This window comes from Pseudorca crassidens, chromosome 2, assembly GCF_039906515.1.
Source record: "Pseudorca crassidens isolate mPseCra1 chromosome 2, mPseCra1.hap1, whole genome shotgun sequence".
Taxonomy (NCBI): domain Eukaryota; kingdom Metazoa; phylum Chordata; class Mammalia; order Artiodactyla; family Delphinidae; genus Pseudorca; species Pseudorca crassidens.
Genome location: NC_090297.1, coordinates 5,159,393 through 5,184,367, shown reverse-complemented (window position 1 = coordinate 5,184,367; position 24,975 = coordinate 5,159,393). Strand labels below are relative to the sequence as shown.

Genomic DNA, 24,975 nt, shown 5'->3' with positions numbered 1-24,975 from the left:
CTGAGGATGAAGGGAATGCAGCCTGGGAGGGGGTGCCCGCTAGGCAGGAGGGGCCCGCAGCCAGACATCAGGCTCCGAGCAGCATCGTGCGCCCGGAGGGAGGAGCGGGGCACCCCACCGCACACCCAGACAGATCGTGAGCACCCACGCGGGTGGGTCCGGCTGCCCGGCCCCCACCACCTACAGACATCCACGCTGCCCCTCCCCCAGCTGCTGCGCCTCCCATTCACTCAGCTTTGTAGAGGAAAGCACATTGGAAAGGTTGGGATTCCACATTTTAATTCTGATTCCGGCTTAATACGCCACGTCGACTCTTTGGCCTGGTGCCTTTCCGCTGAATGGATGAACATTTTAATGGAATTGGATTATCATACGCATGTGTGGCCAACTGTTCAAACAAGACACGCTCTCTAGCTTTCTTGAAGAGCTAAGCAGGTGATGGGAGAACAGAAAACCCAAGAATAGCAATTCCAGAATCAGACATTTATGCACTGAAATAAACATTCCCATTGTTTTATTGACATGCCTCTAACGGCCCCATCACATATTCTAGGGCATTAAAACTGCACGGGAGCCTCACAGCCAGATGCCCATGGCCCTGTCTATTGTTGTTCCCACAGTGTCCGCGGGGACCAGAGGCAACACCTGGACACCTGAAAACTGCCAACATCTAGGCGTGAGCTTCGTCACCTGGGCCCGTCTGTCTCTCTCTCTCTCTCTTGCTCTCCCGTACTTCCCTCTTACACACACACACACACATATGTGCAGCACACTCCAGGGAGTGCCAATATAATTTATGACTTTTTCCCTAAATTTCTATTTTCCAAGTTACCTTAGAGTTACAATATTTGAAATTATTTTGATTTTTTTTTTTTTTTTTTTTTTTTTGCCGCACTGCTCGGCTTGTGGGATCTTAGTTCCCCGACGACCAGGGGTTGAACCTGGGCCCTCAGCAGTGAGAGTACGGAGTCCTAACCCCTGGACCACCAGGGAAGTCCCAGAATATTTGAAATTATTTCGAATTTTCTCAATAATTTTCAAAAAGAAGTTAGAAAAGCACCACACACCAAACCTGGGGAGAGATGAGCTGGATGCCAAAGTCTGACTGAGGACACTGCCCTCCCATCATCTCTGTGGATGTGCATCCCCAGGGCTGTGTGCCGACGATTCCCGACTTCTCCTGCCCTCCCAGGTCAGCGAGACACTCAGCTGAGAAACAGGCAGAGAGAACCAACCTTCTGCTGGTCCCTGGCCGGGAGCAGTGGGAATCAAGAGAACTGGGGTCCCAGGTCTTTCCCCCATTTCCCCTAAAGCAGTTTTCTTGGCGTCCCCTCAGAAGTGGTCACCTGAGCCTGTGGTCAGGTGTCCTAAGCAGCCCCTGGGTGGGCAGCACGTGCCCCCCAAGCTCCAGTCTGGGTGCAGGGAGCGTGCTCTCAGCCCCACCTCTCAGCTTTACTCCTTCTGGAAACTTCCATCACACAAGAGCTCTTTGGGCTACCTCTTCCCTCGCCCAAGGCACTTGTAAACAGTGACTTTTTTGAAAAAAGGCCTTGTGTATTTTTATGTACCCGAGATTTATGGAAATAATTAAGAAATTTGATTACGATTCCATTGTGGCTGTTTACTTGGAGAACAAACATTTCATGTGAACACTTCCTGGTGCTGACTAATGAACTCGAGTTTCTTTTTATTTTTAAAGCATAAATTTTCCTGTTGATAGTGACTTTGTATAGCGGCTGCAGCTGGGGCTGTTTTTACTAAGCTTCTCATCTAGTAAGTTCTGCAGAAGAATCATACAGCGGTTCTCACTGCCTGACAGAGCTGCTCCTTCAGGGGACGGGGCCTGGAGAGCCTGCTCTGCACGGCTCCTCGATGGGCTGACTTTCTTCAGGAAAGGGAGACAGGTGGTGAGGAAATTCCTCCAGTGTCAACTGAATACAGGGTTTGACAGTCATGATAACAAGGAAAGGGGCCAGGCAGAGCCCCCAAAGGCACCTTGGAGGGCGGAGTGGGGAAACCTCAGTGATGAGGCTGGGTCTTAATGGGCTCCACTGGGTCCCACTGGTTTCCACTAGGCCCTACTGGGTTCCGCTGCATCCCACTAGTGTCTGCTGGGTTTCATGCGCAAGGAAGTCTACTGTTATCCTCCTCCCTACATCCTCCGTCCCACGACCAAAGGATCGCACAAAGAAGTCGAGAGACAAATAAGCTTTTAAAAAATTATTCTCTTTTTTCCTGCCCTGGCATGAAGACTGAAGAAGAGACGTGGCGTTAATTAAGCACCTGCGACGGCCAGGCATTGAGGAGGTGCTGTCCCTTCTGTATCTCACTGAATGTTCACAGCTCCACGATGCAGGGATTGTAATTCCCAGTTTGGACAAATGTGCCTGGGAGCACAGGACTGGGGTTCAAACGCAGGCATGTGGACCCACAAGAGGACAGAGGGCAGCCAACTGCTATTTTGGCGGCTTCCGAGGACGACACAAGCTGAAGGGGACCTCGGGGGAGCCACATCCAGCAGCTGGGGGTGCTGAGCCTCGCCCACCCAGACTGTCACCAGCCGCACTTTGGCACAAGATGGATGGAGAGAGCTGGCCCATCCTCCCCCGGGCACAGGGAAGGGAATCTAATTTTAGTTCACAGAGTCTAAAACTGCTGGAGCAGAAGAAGATCATTAAACGCTCAGCTGTCCCCAACCGAGGGGACTGCGGAAGGAGCGTCTGCAAAGACCCAGGATGTGTGGAGTTGCAGCGTCTGCGTCACCGTCCCTCACACCTCACTGGCCAGGGCCCCAGGGATGCCGGCCACTCATGGGTTCTGTCCCAGGAAGCAAACGTCCTTCCTGAGGCCAAATACAAGCATCCTCCCACCTCCCCAGGGAAGGCCTAGTGGGAACGAAGACATCAGGCTGGCGGAGATGCAGCAGCCTGGTGAGACAGTGGCTTAAAAGTCAAGGAGCAGGGCTTCCCTGGTGGCGCAGGGGTTGAGAGTCCGCCTGCCGATGCAGGGGTCACGGGTTCGTGCCCTGGTCCGGGAAGATCCCACATGCCGCGGAGCGGCTGGGCCCGTGAGCCATGGCCGCTGAGCCTGCGCGTCCGGAGCCTGTGCTCCGCAACAGGAGAGGCCACAGCAGTGAGAGGCCCGCGTACCGCACAAAAAAAAAAAAAGGGGGGGGTAGAGAAAAGGGGGTCACAGCCATTCTGGGCAGAGGGCGCAGCAATGAACAAAGGCGCAGTTGTGAATGTGTGCGGCCAAGTTTCTAGATCAACACAATTGAACAGACTCCTAACCTCTCACTGCTGCTGAAAATGATAGATGCGACTCCAGCCTTCCCTGAACTGGCCACCGGACAAATGGAACAAGGAACAAGCTGTGTTTTCCTCTAGTTCCAGGAGAACGGGTCAAAAGCAAATTTATCAAGGAGTAAGGTAGTCAAGAAAGGAAAGCTTAGACAGAAAGAGAAGAAGAAAATGACGAATCTGCCATTACAAATGGGAGCTTTTTGAGCACAGCTTTCTCAGTCATTTGTAGATCAAGTAAAAACTAACGTCAGTAGGATAAATAAAATTTGAATGACACAGTTAACAAGCTTGACCCGGGGAACTCATTTAGAACATTGCACCCACCAAACAGAGAATACATGTTCCATGACCCATATTTACTGGAGCCAATACTGGGTATCAAACATTTCAAAAGGACTAGCATCAGATAGATCATGTTCCCGAAATAACTATTAATTAAACTACACATCAAAAATTAAATTAGGAATCAGGAGCAAAAAGATGCTAGAAAAATCCTTATATGTTTGGAAATTAAGAAGTCACTTTTAAACAACTCAAAAAATAAAATAGAATGGGAGTTATAAAATACTTAGAACTGAATGATAAACAAAATACTACATATTAGGAAGCCTGGGAAACAGCTAAAACATATTTAGAGAGGAATTTATCAATTTAAATACTCATCTAGAAAACAGAGAAAGTTAAAAATCAATGAGGCAAGCTTCCAAGTTCACACATTAGAAAAAGGAAAGTAGATAAACTCAAACAGTGCAGGAAGCAGGAAATAAATATAAAACAGAAATTAATTAAAAAAATGAAACAAATGTAAATACATATGAACAACAAAGCCAAAAGTCGGTTCTTTGAAAAGAGCAATAAATACAGTTGACAAAATTCTGATGAAGAAAAGAATGACGGTGTCAGGAGTGAAAAGAGCATAACCAGAGAAACATCGAATATTAAAAAGTTATTGAGTGGATATATGCCAATCTCGTGACAATAAATTGGAAACGTAAATGAAATGGACAAATTCCAAGGAAAAAAAAAGCTTATCAAAACTGCTTCAAGAAGATATAGACATCTGAATATTCTTGAACACCAAAAAAATTGAAGCAGTGGATAAAAATATCAAGCCCAGTTGGTTGTATTATTTAAATAGTTCTATTAAATATTAAGGTAACAAACAATTCCAATCTTACACAAATTATTCCAAAGTACAGTTATTCCATAATCTCAGACTAACACACTCTTGACACCAAGCCTGACAAGAACATCATAAGAAATGTAGAGGCCAGTATCATTCATGAACATAGATGCAAAACTCCTAAACAGTGGGGGAGGGACGGACTGGAAGTTTGGGATTAGCAGATGCAAACTATTATATATACGATGGATAAACGACAAGGTCCTACTGTACAGCACGGGAAACTATATTCAATATCCTGTGATAAACCATAATGGAAAAGAATATGAAAAAGAATATATAAATGTATAACTAATCACTTTGCTGTATAGAAGGAATTAACACAACATTGTAAATCAACTGTACTTCAATAAAATTTTTAAAAATAACTTTAAGTCTCAAAATACAGACATTTGTAACACATATAACTTAAAAAGGATCAGTATCTAGAAAATACAAAGAATTCCTACAAATCAATCAATTACTAAAAGATAAACAATTCTCACTTACATGTGGAATCTAAAACAAAACAAACGAACAAACATAACAAAGCAGAAACAGACTCACAGATACAGAGAAGAGATTGGTGGTTCCCCAAGAGGAGAGGGGTGGGGGGCTGGGCAGAATAGGTAAAGGGGATGAAGAGATACAAACTTCCAGCTAGGAGATAAATAAGTCACGGGGATGTAATGCACACATAGGGAATACGGTCAATAAGTGTAATAACTCTGCATAGAGACAGACGGTTACTGGACAGCATTGTGATCAATCTGTTATGTATATAAATGTCAAATCACTATGTTGTACACCTGAAACTAATATAATATTGTATGTCAACTACACTTCAATTAAAAAACAGAAAAAGAAAAGACAAACAATTCAGGAGGGAAAAAATGGCAAAGGAAATGAATGGACGGTTTACAGAAGAAGAAAGCCAAATGGCCATTAATATACACAAAAGCAGCTCAACCTCACTGGTAGCATGGGAAATGGAAATTAAGACCTAATGAGATAGTTCATAATCTTCGGTTTGGCAAAAATGTTTAAGTCTGCAGTGAGAATGTAGACAAATGGGAACTCTCACACAGATAGTTGGGAGCGTTAAGTCAATACAATCACTTTCAAGAGAAATTTGACAATATCGGGTGAGTTGAAGATGGATGTGGTCTACCACCAGGCAGTTCCAGTTTTAGGAATGTGGGAATATCTACACACACACACACACACACATACACACACACACACACACACACTATTTCTAGTTCACTTAACTGTATATAGAATTCCCTTGCATTAACATATATGTGCTGGTGTTTCTCTAAGGGGTGTGTGTGCGTGTGTGTGTGTGTGTGTGTGTGTGTGACAGAGAGAGAGAGGGAGAGAAAGGATAAAACTTAAGAACAATGTTGCAAGAGGGTATTGGATGGTCTCATTTATACAAAGTTTTAAAATCTGCAAAACAATGCTATGTATTGTTAATGAATGCATAAATATGTGATAAAAGTATAAAAAATAAATTGGAATGAAAAATATGCATCAGAATAAATAACACCATCCCTGGGGCAGCAGGGAGGGAAGTAGGAGCCACGTGTGTGTGTATGCTAGGCTTTATTTCTTTTCAAAAATACCAAATGAAATGAGGCAAAGGGTAAGATTTCATAAAGTTGGGTGGTAAACAGCTGTAACTGTAATATTCTCTATATTTTTCCATAGGTATCATATTACGAATAGTCAATAATCCATTTTATTATTTTTTAACATCTTTATTGGAGTATAATTGCTTTACAATGGTGTGTTAGTTTCTGCTTTATAACAAAGTGAATCAGTTATACATATACATATGTTCCCATATCTCTTCCCTCTTGCATCTCCCTCCTTCCCACCCTCCCTATCCCACCCCTCTAGGTGGTCACAAAGCACCAAGCTGATCTCCCTGTGCTATGAGGCTGCTTCCCACTAGCTATCTATTTTAGGTTTGGTAGTGTATATATGTCCATGCCACTCTCTTTGTCCCAGCTTACCCTTCCCCCTCCCCATATCCTCAAGTCCATTCTCTAGTAGGTCTGCATCTTTATTCCCGTCTTGCCCCTAGGTTCTTCATGACCATTTTTTTTCTTTTTTTTTTTTAGATTCCATATATATGTGTTAGCATACGGTATTTGTTTTTCTCTTTCTGACTTACTTCACTCTGTATGACAGTCTCTAGGTCCATCCACCTCACTACAAATAACTCAGTTTCATTCCTTTTTATAGCTAATATTCCATTGTATATATGTGCCACATCTTCTTTATCCATTCATCTGTCGATGGACACTTAGGTTGTTTCCATCTCCGGGCTATTGTAAATAGAGCTGCAATGAACATTTTGGTAGATGACTCTTTTTGAGTTATGGTTTTCTCAGGGTATATGCCCAGTAGTGGGATTGCTGGGTCATATGGTAGTTCCATTTGTAGTTTTTTAAGGAACCTCCATACTGTTTTCCATAGTGGCTGTGTCAATTTACATTCCCACCAACAGTGCAAGAGTGTTCCCAATTTCTCCACACCCTCTCCAGCATTTATTGTTTGTAGATTTTTTGATGATGGCAATTCTGACCAGTGTGAGATAATATCTCATTGTAGTTTTGATTTGCATTTCTCTAATGATTAATGATGTTGAGCATTCTTTCATGTGTTAGTTGGCAATCTATATATCTTCTTTGGAGAAATGTCTATTTGGGTGTTCTGCCCATTTTTGGATTGGGTTGTTTGTTTTTTAATATTGAGCTGCCTGAGCTGCTTGTAAATTTTGGAGATTAATCCTTTGTCAGTTGCTTCATTTGCAAATATTTTCTCCCATTCTGAGGGTTGTCTTTTCATCTTGTTTATGGTTTCCTTTGCTGTGCAAAAGCTTTGAAGTTTCATTAGGTCCCATTTGTTTATTTTGTTTTTATTTCCATTTCTCTAGGAGGTCGGTCAAAAGAATCTTGCTGTGATTTATGTCATAGAGTGTTCTGCCTATGTTTTCCTCTAAGAGTTTGATGGTGTCTGGCCTTACGTTTAGGTCTTTATTCCATTTTGAGTTTATTTTTGTGTATGGTGTTAGGGAGTGTTCTAATTTCATTCTGTAGCTGTCCAGTTTTCCCAGCACCACTTATTGAAGAGGCTGTCTTTTCTCCACTGTATATTCTTGCCTCTTTTATCAAAGATAAGGTGACCATATGTGTGTGGGTTTATCTCTGGTCTTTCTATCCTGTTCCATTGATCTATATTTCTGTTTCTGTGCCAGTACCATACTGCCTTGATTACTGTAGCTTTGTAGTATAGTCTGAAGCCAGGGAGCCTGATTCCTCCAGCTCCATTTTTTCGTTCTCAAGATTGCTTTGGCTATTCGGGGTCTTTTGTGTTTCCATACAAATTGTGAAATTTTCTGTTCTAGTTCTATGAAAAATGCCAGTGGTAGTTTGATAGGGATTGCATTGAATCTGTAGATTGCTTTGGGTAGTACAGTCATTTTCACAGTGTTGATTCTTCCAATCCAAGAACATGGTATATCTCTCCATCTATTTGTATCATCTTTAATTTCTTTCATCAGTGTCTTATAATTTTCTGCATACAGGTCTTTTGTCTCCTTAGGTAGGTTTATTCCTAGATATTTTATTCTTTTTGTCACAATGGTAAATGGGAGTGTTTTCTTAATTTCACTTTCAGATTTTCCATCATTAGAGTACAGGAATGCAAGAGATTTCTGTGCATTTATTTTGTATCCTGCTACTTTACCAAACTCATTGATTAGCTCTAGTAGTTTTCTGGTGGCATCTTTAGGATTCTCTGTGTATAGTATCATGTCATCTGCAAACAGTGACAGTTTTACTTCTTCTTTCCAATTTGGATTCCTTTTATTTCTTTTTCTTCTCTGATTGCTGTGGCTAAAACTTCCAAAACGATGTTGAATAAGAGTGGTGAGAGTGGGCAACCTTGTCTTGTTTCTGATCTTAGTGGAAATGCTTTCAGTTTTTCACCATTGAGGACGCTGTTGGCTGTGGTTTTGTCATGTATGGCCTTCATTATGTTGAGGAAAGTTCGCTCTATGCCTACTTTCTGCAGAGTTTTTTATCATAAATGGGTGTTGAATTTTGTCAAAAGCTTTCTCTACATCTATTGAGATGATCATATGGTTTTTCTCCTTCAATTTGTTAATATGGTTTATCACATTGATAGATTTGTGTATATTGAAGAATCCTTGCATTCCTGGAATAAACCCCACTTGATCATGGCGTATGATCCTTTCAATGTGCTGTTGGATTCTGTTTGCTAGTACTTTGTTGAGGATTTTTCCATCTATGTTCATCAGTGATATTGGCCTGTAGTTTTCTTTCTTTGTGACATCCTTGTCTGGTTTTGGTATCAAGGTGATGGTGGCCTCGTAGAAGGAGTTTGGGAGCGTTCCTCCCTCTGCTATATTTTGGAAGAGTTTGAGAAGGATAGGTGTTAGCTGTTCTCTAAATGTTTGATAGAATTCGCCTGTAAAGCCATCAGTAATCCATTTTAAATAAAGATCTCTAACCACTAGTTTGTATATTGACAACTTTTGTCCATCCTAGGATGATTTTGTAATCTTAACCAATTTTAAGTGATTTGTCCAGCTTTGATTTAGTTGTCTTTTTAAAAACAAGATCTTTTTTTTAGCCAGGGTTTTCTATTACTGACATACTTTCAACATTTTTCAACTATGTTGTGTTTAAGCAGATTTCCAAATATTTTTTCATAAAGACAAGTGACAGCTCCAGAAAAGGACAAAGGGACAACCAGTTTAATGTAGGAGTGTCCTGAAAAGAACAATACCATTATAGATGTTTTTACCATTGACAAGTAGGGCAGAAGTACTTGTCTATGCCATTTCTCTTGGTCATCCAGTAATCACAGACATCATTGGCCCTTTAGCCCTAAATGCACTATCACACAATTAACCAGTGTTCTTCTCTTAGTTCCATTAATCAGCCTACGTAAAGGTGAAACAGACCTTACTGGCCGAAACGCTGCAGAAACAAGTAACAATTTTAATTCTCAGTCAGTCCCTTTCCATTTCTCCCTGGCTTCCAAAGGTGCAAATATAAGTTCAGCACTTCCTGTGGGATCTGACCTCCAGCCCAACCCAGCACATGACCCGACGGGCCGGTCCTGGGCACGGGACCAAAGACTGTATGCTATGGGTTGCGGGCTCCACAGCTTTGGAATTAATGAAGTACCAGGCAGCGTGAGGGGTGCCAGCTCAAACACAGGCCATGCTGGCAGCCAGCTGCCTGCCCATCAAACCCCTAGCACTTCTCTAGAATCCTCCGATTAAATAAATATTTGGCAAAGCACCACTGGCAAAAATGATCATAAATTCGACTCAATTCCCACCACCAACTGGCAAACTCCTTCAACAACCCAATCCAATCTGTCTGTGTCAACTTCCAAGTAGCTAGTCATGGGGCCAGCTGGGGCCTGTGGTATCCTCGTAGCTCTGAGTCAGTATCTTATGCCTTGTTATTTGACCAAAATTCTGAGATGAAATGCACGACAGACTTGACTTCTACACTAGGGTCAGAATGAGGAGGAACTCATGGAGTGGGGGATGGGAAAAGCTCTAATTTGAGATACCCTTCGCTCCAGGGCCCTGCATCCTGCTAGACTCACACCGTAACAGCATCACGAGAAGAGTCTCCACCACCTCCCACTCACTCAACAGATATCACTGAGCACATACTAGGCGCCAGGCCCTGTGCTAGCAACTGGAGACATGGCTGTGAATAACGAAGATACTCTCCCTATGAAACAGAACGTTCCGTCTAAGGGGAGGACAGCTGTACCAACACCACCAATCTGTTTCCAGGTCTGCTTTTTCCCCAGGACCCTGTCTCTCTGTGGCCTTCAGTTGCTACCCTTGTTCTCATACCCCAAGTATCCCAGCGCCTAAACATGAAGCTGGTGCCCTCCTCGTTCCCAATTAGCAGCTCCAAAATAGTTTTCCTGCTTCCTCCCCCAAACCCCAGTTCCTTTAAGGTGGGTGCCACTGCATGACGGTTCCCCCCTTCTCATTGCTGCCATTACAGACCTCCTGGCCATCCCGCTTGCTCTGGTCTATTATGCCTGGATCATTCTCTGCCTCTCCAGTCCTGTGTCTGCTGTCATTCTGGGTGACTTCAACGTCCGTGTGCTGACCCATCCCTCCCCTGGCCCCTCAGCTCCTCAACCGCCTTCCCTCCACCCCAACCCTGGTCACCCTCTCCTCCAGACACCAGTAATGGCAACGCCTCTGAAGCTGCCACTGCGGACTTTCTCTGACCAGCATCTCCTGTCCCTCTAGCTCTCCTGTGTGGGGACTGACACCCAGCACTTCTTGGGTTAAGGAAGACGTCCAACCTCACTCTCCGTCACCCCCGTCATGGCCTCACTGCTCTCCTCTCCTGGATTAGGGTGTGTTGTTATATTTCCTCCTAGACACCCTGTCCACTGTACCCCTCTCCCTGCATTTGAATGGAAGAAGAAGGAGAGGAAGAAGAAGGAGGAGGGGAAGGAGAAGAAGGGAAGAAAAGGAAGGAAGGGGGGGAGGGGAAAAAGGACACACCAAACACTGGAACTGTGCTCTGTGTCCAGACAATGGCACGTTGCTGGGAATGGTCCAGGCAACTCTGCTGAAGAGTCTCACGTAAGATCCACGACCCCGCGCTCCTTCCCTTCCTTGTAAGTCCACTCGGCTGCACTCAGATGACAAGATCACATGTCCTCACCCCTCAAACATCCAACAACACTTTTGTCCCCCACCACCCAGACGAGACTTGAGTTTACATTTCTCTGAGAAAATAGGAGGGTTCCCCCACGATATTCTATCCTGCCCACATCACCTGCCCTTCCTGGCCCTCTTTCCTGACCCAGGAGGGAAAGCATCCCTGCTCCCCTCAGGGGCCGCTGTCCCCCAGGGCACTGCTCCGGCCCTTCCTCAGGGACATTTCTCTCCGATTATCCTCCCTCTGACTTATCAGGTTTTACCTCTCTGATGGGTTATTTCCAGCAGTATTTAAACATGCTCTAGTGTCTCCATATTATTAAAAACCCTCCTTGACTTCATACCCTGTTCCAGGTACCAACCCATTTCTCTGCCCACCTTCACAGCAAGACTGAAGATATTTCACTGTTACAACTTCTTTTTCTCTCTGTCACCTACTCGTGTCATTTAAACATGCTGTCTGCGCCACCAAAATTGACATGTACGTGGCCACACGTAATGGTCACTTAGCCTTCAAACAACATGACTTTCAGTAAAATGTGACACTATGCCTGCACCCTCCTTAAAACATCTTCCTTCTCTGTTTCCAGGATTCCGCCCATGGTCTCCTGATTTTCCTCCTCCCTTGCTAGAGATCATTTTCAGTCTCCTTTAGTCGATTCTTCTCTTCTTAACCCCTAAACTCTGTCATACCCCCTTGCTGTAATCCGAGACCCATCTCCCTACCTCGCTTCCTTCGCAGGTTAACTAACATCCCCCGACTTTAAGCATATCTGTGTGCTGGTGCTTCCAAAGGTGTGTCTCCCCTCCTCACCGGGAGGCTCGTGTACCAACTGCCTTCTTCCCGTCTCTTCTTGCAATTGCCTGCTAGGCATCTGAAGCTGAATTTATGCTACAGAGAGCACTTGGTTGCATCCCAATCCTCTCCCCTCAGTAAATGGCACAAGCTCCCTGTCCATTCCTCCAGTGAAAAGCCTTCCCGGCTTCTCTTTCTCTCACCAAACATCCAGTCCCCCCGGGAACTCTGTCAGCTCCCCCTCCGCGATACACCCCTGCCCGTCTTCCCCCCTCCATCATCAGTACAGAGCCCCTATGTGGTGCAGCCCCTCTTCTCCCAGGAGTCCTGCCCCAGCCCCCTAGCCGGTGTCTTGCTTCCTAAAATCCATTCTCTAGAGCAGGAGAGAACTGTAACTTTTAAACCTTGAAAACTAAATCTCTGGTGTGAAAACAGAATGGAGCAGCCACTTGGGAAAACAGTCCAGCAGTTCCTCAAAAGACTAAATGCAGGGGCACCGTGCGGCCCAGAACTTCCACTCCCACACATAGGCCAAAGGGAACTGAAAATACGTGTCCGTGGAAAAATGTGTACATGATGTTTACAGAGCTGGAAAGCGGAAACAACCCAAACGTCCATCGACTGAAAAATGGATACACAAAATGTGGTCTATCCATACAATGGGCTCTTGCTCAGCCATAAAAAGGAATGCAGTACTGATACGTACTACAACACGAGTAAAACTTGAAAGCATCATGCTAAGCGAAAGAGGCCAGTCACAAGGGACCACATTTTATACATTCCATTGATATGTAATGTCCAGAACAAGCAGATCTGTAGGGAGAGAAAGTAGATTCATGGTTGTGATGAAAATTGATTGCAGTTCTAAAATCGACTATAGTGATGGTTGCACAGCTCCATGAATATACTTTAAAAATCATTAAAATGTACATTTTAAATGGGTGAATTGTATCGCATGTGAATTGTCTCAACAGAGATGTTGTATTTAAAAAAAAAAAAACCTAAATCAGATTTTATCACTCCCTTGGTTAAAACCCTCCACTGCACTAAAAATAAAATCTAAAACCCCTTACTGTGACCTACAAGGAAATACGTGGTCCTGCCTCCACAACTTACAGCTCTCCCCAGGGCTCACTATACATCAGAAAACCTGGTCTTCTCTCTATCCCTCAAACAAATCAAGAAACCCCTCTTCAGGGCCTTTTGAGTTGTTCCTCTGCCTGGGCCATCCTTCCCTCTGATCCTTGCATGGCTGGTTTCTCCAGTTACCCCCGGTAGAAGTTCAAAGGCCACCCAGGGTGGGGTATCCAATGTTTCCAACATAGAAACACATGTAAACTGTGTTGCATCACCTCGTTCTGTCTTCTTCATTGCTATTGTCGCTACTGGAACCTAAAGTATTAATTGTTTATGCACTTACTGTCTCTCCCGCAATAGAGGTCAGATCTGAGAGGGTAAGAACTTGACTCTCTTCTGCGGCCCTCCATCCTCGGCGCCTGGATGGAGGAAGCACTCAGTGAATAATTGTTGCACGAATGAAGGAAAGAGATCAGGGAAGGCTTCCTGGGGGAAGTGACGGCTGAGTACTAGAGGATGAGTGGGGGTTATCCAGGAGAACGGGTGGAGAAGGAGTGTCGCTGGAAGCAAGAACGAGATGTAACAGCCCTCGGGGAGAGAGTGCACAGCACTTAGAGGACCTGAAAAGTGGAAGGGATGGTCGGAGAAGGGCAGCCTGGAGCCAGGTTAGGCTCTGCCTTGTAAACCGAATTCAGGAGGTTGGATCTCGTGAAAGAGCAGTGGGAAGGTATTCTCATGTGTTAGGTAGGAAATGACATAGTTAAAATGGACCTTAGAGGGGAATTCCCTGGAGGTCCAGAGGTTAGGACTCTGTGCTTTCGCTGCCGAGAGCCTGGGTTCAATCCCTGGTCACGGTGCGGCCGAAAAAAAAAATGGAGCTTTAGAAAAATGATGCTGGTCTCAGGAGAGAGAATGAATTGAAGGAGGGCAAGAGAGGGAACAGGGAGAAGAGGCTTTGCAGCAAGACGGGAAAGGAAATGATGGAAGCCTGGACTAGGACAGAGAAAAGGAATCTCATTCTAGGTACTTAGGAGGGAGAGTCAACACGAGGGTGATGGATTGGGTGTCGGAGCTGAGAGACAGGAGAACTCAAACGGATGGAGCGCGTACTGCGGTAGAGAGCTCAGGAGGGGAACACACGGCAGGGTGGGGGGATGTCCACGCAGAGGTGCCCCTGTCAGGTGGGCTCCGGTTCTGAAACCAGGAGAGGCGCCTGGGCTGTCAGTAGAGACTTGGGTGTCATCATTAAAACTAAAGCCGTAAGAGGCAATGACACTTCCCAAGAGAAGATTTTTCAAGGAAGGAAACAGAGCCTTAGGCCACATCTTGAGTGTCACAGACATTCAAGGGATAGGCTTAGGGATAGGAGCTCGCTGGCAAAGGTAAGAGAGAAAGCAGCCAGAGAGTCAGGAGGAAAGCCAGAGCGTGCGGCACCGCAAAGGAGCAGCAGCTGCTGAGATCTGCAGAGGGATGAGGGCGGAGGACCAATGGGTTTGGCAACTGGGAGGGTTTTGGTGGGGGCATCTTTAGGACCAGCTTATGAGGCAGAGACAGCCAGTGGGAGGCGATGTCAAGACATCTGGGTGAGGGGCAGAAATGGGGGCAGAGCACACGGACATCTTACAGAGAGATGTAGAAAGGAGGCATAACGTGTAGAGTTAAGTCATAATAGCTCACAGCTAATGTTTACTGAATTTGCACGGTGTGCCGGCACCCTTCTAAGCACTTGAGAGATATTGATCATTTAATTGTTAGACAACAGCGCTATGTAGTAGGCACAGCACGGTGAGGCCACTGCACATTTATCCAGTGATGGAGGGAGAGGACTATGGGGTGCAGAGCTCAGGAAGACAGAAAACAATGGATCCCTCTCTTGGATTTCCAGGGTGGGGACCGCCGGGCAGTTGGTAACTGGAGGCGCAGCTGAGGACCCTGGTTTCCTGTCTTCATTTCGGTTGGAGAAGCAGGAAGTGAGGTCATTTGCAGAGAGTGAAGAGGGAGGGTTATTGGATTTGAGGTTTGGGTTACCAAAGTTTGAATTCCAGCTCTACTGGTTTATATGTTTTTCTACGTACATTTTAAAATAAGTATATGGAATACATTATTGATACTATGCATAAAATAGACAACTGATGGGAACATACCGTACAGCACAGGGAACTCTACCTAATGCACTGTGGCAACCTAAATGGGAGGGAAGTCAAACAGGAGGCTAACACAACATTGTAAAGCAACCATACTGCAATAAAAATTGATTTTAAAAAAATAAAGTAAGCACATGGAAAATACCCATCACTTTGACTTTTGCAACTAAATAAAGTCAAATTTTGAAGGGCCCCTTTCCAAAGTCAAGGGAACATCACCGTTTACCCTTTGCTGGATCCCTACTGGCTTCCTCCCCTGAACTCCAGCTCGCCCTGGTGATGAAGAGCTGACACTCTTGGACCCAAACTATGTAAAGCCTATTGAAAACTGAATGGCATCGTTATTTCCTTTACAAAATATCTTCAGAGCCTTATACATTCTTTAATATTTTTATTGTGTAATACTTAACACATAGAAGGACATATGCTCTGTATGTGTAAATTACAAAGTTTAAATATTATAAAAGACCCATTAACCCACCCAACTTAGAAACTAAAACAGTCCACGTAAAGTCTCTGTGGGCATTTCTTTGGGATCAAAAGCCCAAGCAGAGAGATAACCACTACTTTGAGTTTTGTTTATAATTCCCTCAAAACGTTTTTTTTTTTTTTTTTTTTTTGCGGTACGTGAGCCTCTCACTGCTGTGGCCTCTCCCATTGCGGAGCACAGGCTCCGGACGCACAGACTCAGCGGCCATAGCTCACGGGCCCAGCCACTCCGCGGCATGTGGGATCTTCCCGGACCGGGGCACGAACCCATGTCCCCTGCATCAGCAGGCAGACTCTCAACCACTACGCCACCAGGAAAGCCCAGATTATCCCTCTTTTTATCCATTCACCTGTTGGGGGATACCTGAGTTGCCTCCCATTTTTAGTTATTATGAATAAAACTGCCAAGAACACTCTTGTACAATTGTTTTTGTGAACATATATTTTCCTTTCTCTTGGTAAACATCCAAGAGAGAAATTGCTGAGTCATAGATACGTATTTAGCTTTATGAATAAGAACCTGCCACATAGTCTTCCAAAGTGGGGCCATACTATTTAATATCCCCACCAATAATGGATGAAACTTTCTCTGATTCCCAAATTTGTCCACACTGGTGTCCTCAGTCCTTTAATATTTTATTTTAACTTGTTGGCTGGGTGTGTCGTGTACCTCAGTGTGCTTTTAATTTGCATTTTCCTGTACTATAGATTTTTTTTTAACTGGAGTATAATTGCTTTACAATGTTGTTAGTTTCTGCTCTACAGTGAAGTGAATCAGCTATATGTATACCTATATCCCATCCCTTAGATTTTTGACAGTTATTGTTACCTTTCATCACACTAAGGTTTCCCTCTCACTCGTTGAAAGTTTTTATCACTAACATGTGTTAATTTTTATCACATACTTTTTTGCTGCCTAAGAATTTTTCCTGACTCATGATTTTCTCAGGGACAAGGGAGGTGATTGAGAATTTTTGCCTTAAAAGCCTCCCTCTCATAGTTCCTGCTGGTCATAAGCCTCTGGCGACAATAACAGAAACAAGTAAATGGTGGTGGTCTTATTGTAAAGGAATATTGTCAAAAATGTTGACAGTATGACTTGGTTCAGATAATCTGAAATTGTAAATGGTCAGTTTGCCACAAAATTACACACTGGCCATAGAACTGCCCAAAGGACAGAAGCGACAATTGGTTGTTATACTTCTGAAATCGTCTCAGTCGTCAGGCTTAGCAAAGCTGTCGGCAGCTTGTGACAAAAATGTCTTACGCTAGTTTGTATTTGTCATGGGGCCTCTTCAGCCTTGCAGACAAGGTCAGCACCCTGTACTATCCGTGGTACACCTGAAGAGTCCGTGTAGGTCCCAGGGAGCTCATTTGGAAGGGAATTCAGTTCAGATATCCCCTCCCTGTCGAGACACCCTCTCTGGTCCTCGTGGGCCCGCTGGGGACCTTTCTCTCTGTTCCCAAGTATGTATTTCCATAAATGCCCTTCCTAAGTCACCTTGTATCTAGACAATGATGTGTTTCCTTCCTCCACCAGACTCTGAACTCCTTGAAGACAGAGACAATCTCTTGTTCCCATCATTATGTCTCCTTTGGGGCACAGAACTGGACCTGGAGGAGGTACCCAGCGCACATGGAGCTGAGTGATGGAGAAGCTGGTGGAGAAACGAGGTCACCTGCTCTCACGCACATGTGGGAAAAACTGGACCCGGAAGACGTGTGGTCTGGAGCTGGGGTACAGCAGGCTGTGGAACCCCAGCACCTACAGATGGGAGTCTCAGGTGGGGGTTACTCTCTGGGTTCTATCCATTTATCTTCTGACTCCAGGAAAGAGTACCCCTAAACTATATTAGTGGGTGGACCCAGGCATCTCCTGCATTTTTCACTGCTCTCTCCTACAAGAACTTTTCAAAGTATCTCGCAGAAGCCCAACCTAACTCTGCGTAGTGATGCTACAGAGGAAGCAAGGATTCACTGGCAGGTGGTCAGAAGCCCCAGTGCCCTGGCTGATTTCGAGCCCAGCATCTCCAGGTACGTCTGGGACACCTGGCACCCCAGGAAATATCTGCTGTGTCCAGGGCCACGTAAGAAGTCAACGGCAGGATTGTGACAGCCTTCAGTCTTGTCCCAGGTCACCACCCCACCATTTAGGGGCTACAACTTACCTCCCGCCTTCTGATGGCAAGTGCACGTCATCCACGAAATGCACCCAAGACTCAGACCTCCGTCTCACCCCGAGGGGCCCCAAGCCGAGGGAAGAGGAAGAGGGTCACAGAGCCCGGGCCCCAGAACCCACTGTGCCCTCACGCAGGGACCCAGCTGGGAAGGCGTGGGGGGCAGGGCAGGCGTCCAGTCCCACCCACTGCACACCTCACGTGGACGGTCCACTGGGAGGAAGAGAAGGCGGGAGCTCTGGTCACTCACCATCCCCACCCCCTTCCCTCCCCTGCTGGTCCAAGACCTTTCTCCTCACACACCTGACTCCTGTCCTCTGGTTTGTGTTGTTCCTTCAGAGGGTCACCTAGAGTGGAGGGAGACACGAAACGTCGCTCACTGATGGGCTGGGGGTCTGTCACTTCCTCCCTCTCTCCCTTCCCCTAAAATGACCTTGTAAACAGGAAGCTCAAGTTGGACAGAGGTGTGTGCCTTTCCAACAGTGGCCTAAAAGGCTTCCAATCCAGGCTTCAATTTCTCTCCTTCTACCAAGTGACAAAGATCGCTGCTCCCAATGTAGATTGTTGGGTTCTACCCTGGAGTCAAGTTTCCTAAGTCGTGGGGATTTGGGGTTTTTCCATGAATACAAAATATTTCCATTGAAGGTCTACTTTTTTTTTCATTCCAAACACTGCAAGAGGCAGGAGTGGGTTCAAGACATTCATTATGCGTCTCTCACGGTCCCTCACCCGGCAGAACTCTGATAAATCACTGCAATTCAATATCACCGCATCCGCCCAACTTGCTTCCAGTGTCTATGAAATGACCTCGAGGTTCTCACCATTTCTGCTGCTGATGCAGTATGCAGATTTCACAAACAAGATTTAGGTTCACAGCTGGTTTTCAGAACAGCTTAGAGTCAAAAGACTCAAAATACAGAACACAGCGAATGGGTTCTTATCAAAATGTCAAAATCGATTTTGCCAGAAAACCTTGGCCTGAAACATCTGTGAAAGGTTAGGGGAGAGCACCAGTCCCTCTGGCTCATACAGACGCCAAATTAATCAGGGCAAATGGAACATGACAAAGCAGTGTGAGGCTCCAGGGTTCTCCGGAACCCACCCAGTCTCTCTCCCGAGAGGGAGCTAGTCTCGGGCTTTGCAGCTGGAAGGCGCCCTGAGAGGCCTCCAGGGAGGCAGAGATGCTGCTGGGAATGGAGCAGAGGGAAGAGCCACGCAGGCGTGGAGCGCCCCTGTCCCTAGAGGGGCTTGGAGACCTCAGAGCAGGGACTGGACATTGCCGTCCTTGTCAACTTGCCCCTTTTCCCTGCACACGCAGAGGTGGCCTTGACACAGGCAGAGGGGAAGAGTGAGCATGCCAAAATATCTATATAGATAAATAGATCTAGATCTATATAGATATAGATATATCTCTCTATATATCTCTATATATCTATATCTATATCTATATCTATCTATATATATATATCCAGAGGAAGACTCCAGACACATTCTCCTGGCAGGCAGCATCATCTGTCAAAAATAGACCTGGGGGCTTCCCTGGTGGCACAGTGGTTGGGAGTCTGCCTGCTGATGCAGGGGACGCGGGTTCGTGCCCCGGTCCGGGAGGATCCCACATGCCGCGGAGCGGCTGGGCCCGTGAGCCATGGCCGCTGAGCCTGCGCATCCGGAGCCTGTGCTCCGCAACGGGAGAGGCCACAACAGTGAGAGGCCCGCGTACCGCAAAAAAAAAAATAGACCTGGGACTTCCCTGGCAGTCCGGTGGTTAGAACTTCACGCTTCCACTGCAGGGGGCCCAGGTTCAATCCCTGGTTGGGGAACTAAGATCCCGCACGCCGCGCCAAGTGGCCAAAAAAAAAAAAAGAGGTTAAGTGGGAGCCCGAATTGGGGGGCTTTAAAGTGTCCATTTGCAAATGGGTAGAAATCACGCCCACCCTGCGTGTTTCCCTGGAGGGTCCCATCTAGACATGAGGTGCTTTCCATGGAAGGAAAAGCTTTAAGCCATTATAAGCAGAAAGGGGGAAATGAAGGTGCTGGAGAGACAGAGGTACCACTGTCTCACCGCTGCTGACACAGAGGGTTCCACAGCCTCATGGTAAGTTTCCTTAAATGCCGGGCGCTTTGATCCCATAACTGGTATCGTCTCCTGCACAGTGCAGGCTTGTGTTGAGGTCAGAGCTAATTACTGATTCTAACTTTTTTTCACTTCAGACAGAATCATAACATTATTAAGATCTAATACATTTACGGCTGTGATTCTCAACCGGGCAGTATTAAAACTTGTGAAAGTGACTTTGCAAATTACCGAACAGTCACCAAGCTAATGAAGCAGGACTTTTAAAGTGACTGAGAAATAATTCCTATATTATAAAGACAGCAATCTGTGAAGGGAGATTTGGTTTTAAAAAAACACATTAGAACGTATAATGGAAAATGTTCATCTGTGGTGAATTCAATCAGAGCTGGTTGAAGAGAAAAACATAAGGAAAGTGAAAATACAAATGAAGCGCTCGCGCTTGAACACATGGGAGGAAAACTTTCCAGGAAGGAAGTTCCCTCCTGGGCCTCTCGGTGGTCGCCAAACGCTGGACCAGCAGCCTGCGACCTCCCCACTGGGAGACCCTCCTGAAAGTCAGAGGAGGGGACTCCCCTATGAAAGCACAGGGCCCCCCGTCTGCCCTGAGCCCTGAGAACATCCCTTGGACACGGCCAGGAATTGGCGATGCCTCCGTGGTGCTCCCTGTTGCATGGCTTACGGGCTCTAGCAAGAAAAAGGAGCTCATGTTGTAGAGCACAGTAACCCCCAGAGATCTGGCTCCCAGCAACGGACAGCAGGGACACAGCCTACGTCAAGAGGGGAGTCACCGGGAGGACCCTGCCCCATCCAAGGTCCAGACAGGCTTGCTAGGCAATCAGGCTGGCCGCTGTAAACAGGAAATGAGCAGAAAGGGAGCAGGTGGCCCCAGGCCTGCATCGGTGCTAATGATGAATAATTAGGGTGGGTGCTCCCTTGCAGAAGAAGCTCTCTCAATAATGAAAACACTTTAGAAGGTGCCACATCAAAGCACAGTGCAGAAGAAAGTCAAGGAGACAGACGCACAAGCCAGCACTGGCCAAAAGGGAGACAAGGCCCATGTTTCTTGTTAGCATTTGACAGCAAGCACCATGTGTTACTTAGTGAACCAAATCCTCCTTTATGCAAAAGTGTTTTTCTCATTCTTGGCCCAATGGTTTCAATGGTTGCTTCCCCCACTCCCCACCCCCACCAAACCCCCCGCAACAGATTTCAAATCCTATTATACAGTAAACATCTGTGGCGTTAATTTTCGCCCTGTAAACAAGTGCAGGCAGCTGAGGCAGATCATTTGATGAGTCAATCGATATATGAACAGCGCACGGCGCCTGCTTTCGTTGCTCGGGCACAATGAGACGGTGCTTTCCAAGCCCGTCTGTAGCACCAGCCAGCAGCAACTGTATCAGGAGAGAGACGAACTTCCCACGTTCACGTCCAGCCAGACCCAGGTCCTTTCCCTCAGAGCATCCAGAAGGAATGAGCACTGCCCCCAGGCCCTGGGCTCCATGCCCTGCCCTCTGTACACACCAGTGTTCAACCTCCAAAGAACCTAAGTCTTTGTGCTGTGTGGAGCACAGTCCTGCCATCTGCAGAGAACTCTGTATCCAGCTTTGTCTCCTGTTCTCAGTGTGGGCCTGGGACCAGCTAGGAAATCTAGCCCAGTGTTCAGACCCAAACGAGAAATAACTCATGTTACTGACACTCTGCCTTCACGGACATTAACTCATCGGGTCCTCAGAACAGCCTTAGGAGATGGGTGTTATTATCCCGGGCTCAGAAAGGTTAAGCAACTGACCCAAGACCACACAGCAACTCAGTAACCAAACTGTCACCTGGGCTGAAGTTGGTATTTCTACCACTGAAAGCTGTAGAAGGGAAAGCATATGTCCTGCTATATTCCATCACAATAGACAGCTAGGAAATGAGCAAATTCCCTTAGCTGGGAGGTCCCCAGGCCCCCCAGCCCTGACCAGGCTGCCCCAGGAGCTGTTTTCAGGGTCAGGCCCTTCTAGGTTCCGGCCGCTGTTTGCCCAGCCAGGGACACTTGTGCTGCTCAGAAACGAAGGCCATGTGCTCAGACACGAACACCCACCTCCTCCAGGGAGGAGCGCCCCCTTCCAAGCCCAGAAGGGAGGCATCTGGGACCCCCAGTTCCCTACAGGGGAGGCTGTCCACCTCTGCCCAGCTGAGGCTTGGCTGGGGAACAAACAGCAAGATGGGACCCCTATCCCATCCCTCCCGCGCACAAGTCCCCCGAGGAGCCCCTGCCCCACCTCTGCCACATATCAGTCTCTGGGCAGCTGGCGGGGAGGGCACCCTGTGGAGATGCCAGGCCACCGGGGGAAGCGCCCAGGAGCCCAGGCCTCTTCCCTCCACCCTATTCCTCAGAGGCAGGCCCATAGGGTGGGAGGGCCCTCTGCACCGGGCGCCCATGTCCTCCGACATCTGCCAACGAGGCAACAGCACTTCTGTGCCCTTCTCTGTGCCAGCGCTGGGTCCTGGGGACAAGCAAGCTAGGCTCTGACCACAGTGACCCTCAGTCAAGTTGGGCAGAGAAGCAAGTGACCAGACGTCCTGACAGTGGGACGGGTGAGAGGGTGGTACCCGCTCGCACTGTGGGTCAGTTCTGTGCAGGGGCCACCTTCTCAATGTGCTGGAAAATGTCCACACTCAGAGGGCCTAGTGACCCCCAGATAAAGGGGGGAGGAGCTGGAGCCTGGTGGGCAGCAGACACCAGACTGAATGGGCAGGCTGGCTGGACCCCAGATCGGAACAGGAGAACCCGGGTTGCACACCCAAAAGTTGGCGATGCTGGGATTGGACCCACTCCACTCTCTGCTGGGTAAAGGTACCTGGTGGTGAGTGCAGATGCTGGCCTACTGGGGGTGAGCTGAAAAGGCAGGGAAAACACCTCATCACGGAAGACAGACAGATGGCAAGTAAGCCCACGGAGAAGATGCCCCACGTCATATGTCATCAGGGAAATGCAAACTCAAAACAACGAGACGCCACCACACACCTATGAGAACGGCCAAAACCCAGAACACCGACACCACCAAATGTGGACGAGGATGTCGAGCTGCAGGAACCCCCGTTCGCTGCTGGTGGGAAGGCACACTGGGACCACCACTCTGGAAGAGAGCTGGGCGGCTTCCTACAGAACTAAACATACGCTTACCATATAATCCAGCAATCACAGTCCTTGGTTTTTACTCAGAGGAGTTGAAAACGTATGTCCACATAAAGACCTTGCACATGGGTATCTGCAGCAGGCTTCTTCATAACTGCCAACATTTGGAAGGAGCCAAGATGTCCTTCAGTAGGTGACTGGGTAAATGTACTGTGATACATCCAGAAAATGGTATTCAGAGCTGAAAAGAAATGAGCCCTCAAGCCATGGAAAGACATGGAGGAGCCTTAATGCATTACTAAGTGAAAGAAGTCGATCTGAAAAGGCTACATGCTGTATGATAGCTATGTGACATTCTAGAAAAGGAAGAACTATGGAGACAGTGAAAAGATCAGTGGTTGCCAGGGGCTTGGGGGATGGGGATAGGGGTTAATAGGCAGAGCATAGGGGATATTTAGGGCAGCGAATATACTCTGCATGATACCACGACGATAGATACATGTCATTATACATGTGTCCAAACCCACAGAACGTCCTACCCCAAGAGTCAACCCCAGTGTACACTGTGGACTTTGGGCGATGATGCGTCAGTGCACGTTCATCAGTTATAACGAAGGCACCCCTCTGGGGGGGCTGTTGATAATGGGAGGGGGTCTGTGAGTGTGTGAGTTCAGGGGGCATATGGGAAATCTCTGTGTACCTTCCCTTCACTTTTGCTGTGAACCTAAAACTACTCTAAAACAGTGATTTTTTTTTTAAAGTAGGGAAAGGAGCAGGACCGAGATGTGGAGCAAAAGAAGCCCTCTAGGTGCTTGTTAGAAGTCCAGCAAAGCAGAAGAGGGAGTACGTACACGCACGTGAGTGTGCATGTGTGTGGCGTGGGCGTGTGTGAGAGAGAGGCCCCGATGCGCCAGCCCGTCCTCCCTCCCCCATCTGACACCCCCAGCCGCCCGTCTTGCGACAGTCCCGTGAGGATGCAGCCCAAGTGTAGGGCACGGCTTCACTCCCCAGCGGCAGGTCTCCGGGCCCCTGCTCTGAGCTCCCCACCCACACCCTGGGAGGAGGCTTCAGGATGTAGTGGGTTTCCCGTGCAGTGCGGGGAGAAAAGCCTGGGGTGTGGGGTGCCTTGCTGAGCAGCGCTCACACTACGGAATACCAACGGATTTCCTTCTCATCCAACCACTGCAACGATATGCCCAGCAAGAGTTCTGCGGGGAAGAATTACTGCCTTTCTTAATTGAAAGATAACCTTCCTGAGTGTTCTTATCTCTTCACTTCTTTCATACGTGCTTTCTCCCTGCAGCATCTGTGAAAATGAACATCTTCTATCCTGGCTTATCGGCGAGGCCAGGGGTGGGATGTGCTGGTGAAAGGCTCAGGGCTGAGGGTTGCCAGGCCTTGGTGCGTGGGGCACTGTGGCGGGACCGAAGACCTACCAGCTACTTTTGGAATCACCCGCTGCCCAGCTCTAAGGGCGGGGAAGAAGGAACTGCCGAGACTGAGCGTCCCCCAGGGTGAGGTCCTTGGCTGGACCTTTAGAAACAGCATTTCATTAAAGACCAGCACTCAGGGCTTCCCTGGTGGCACAGTGGTTAAGAATCCGCCTGCCAATGGAGGGGACATGGGTTCGAACCCTGGTACGGGAAGATCCCACGTGCCGCGGAGCAACTAAGCCCGTGCGCCACAACTAAAGAGACTAAGCTCTAGAGCCCACGAGCCACAACTACTGAGCCCGCGTGCCACAACTACTGAAGCCCACGCGCCCAGAGGCTGTGCTCCGCAACAAGAGAAGCCACTGAAATGAGAAGCCCACACACCGCAACGAAGAGTAGACCCCGCTCACCATAACTAGAGAAAGCCTGCGCACAGCAAT

General features: G+C 47.2%; 1 protein-coding gene across 15 annotated transcripts in view; it reads right to left on the bottom strand.

Moving 5' to 3' along the window:
- The window catches only part of CAMTA1 (calmodulin binding transcription activator 1), an 892,953-nt gene that overhangs the window by 519,834 nt on the left and 348,144 nt on the right, over positions 1–24,975 (bottom strand). Inside the window, exon 3 of one of the 15 annotated variants that reach the window (XM_067718905.1) lies at positions 13,432–13,507. The exons of the other annotated variants lie outside the window; for them this stretch is intronic. The gene's annotated coding sequence lies outside the window, so the exon portion shown is untranslated. The remainder of the gene's footprint in view (positions 1–13,431; positions 13,508–24,975) is intronic. 15 annotated transcript variants of the gene reach the window in all.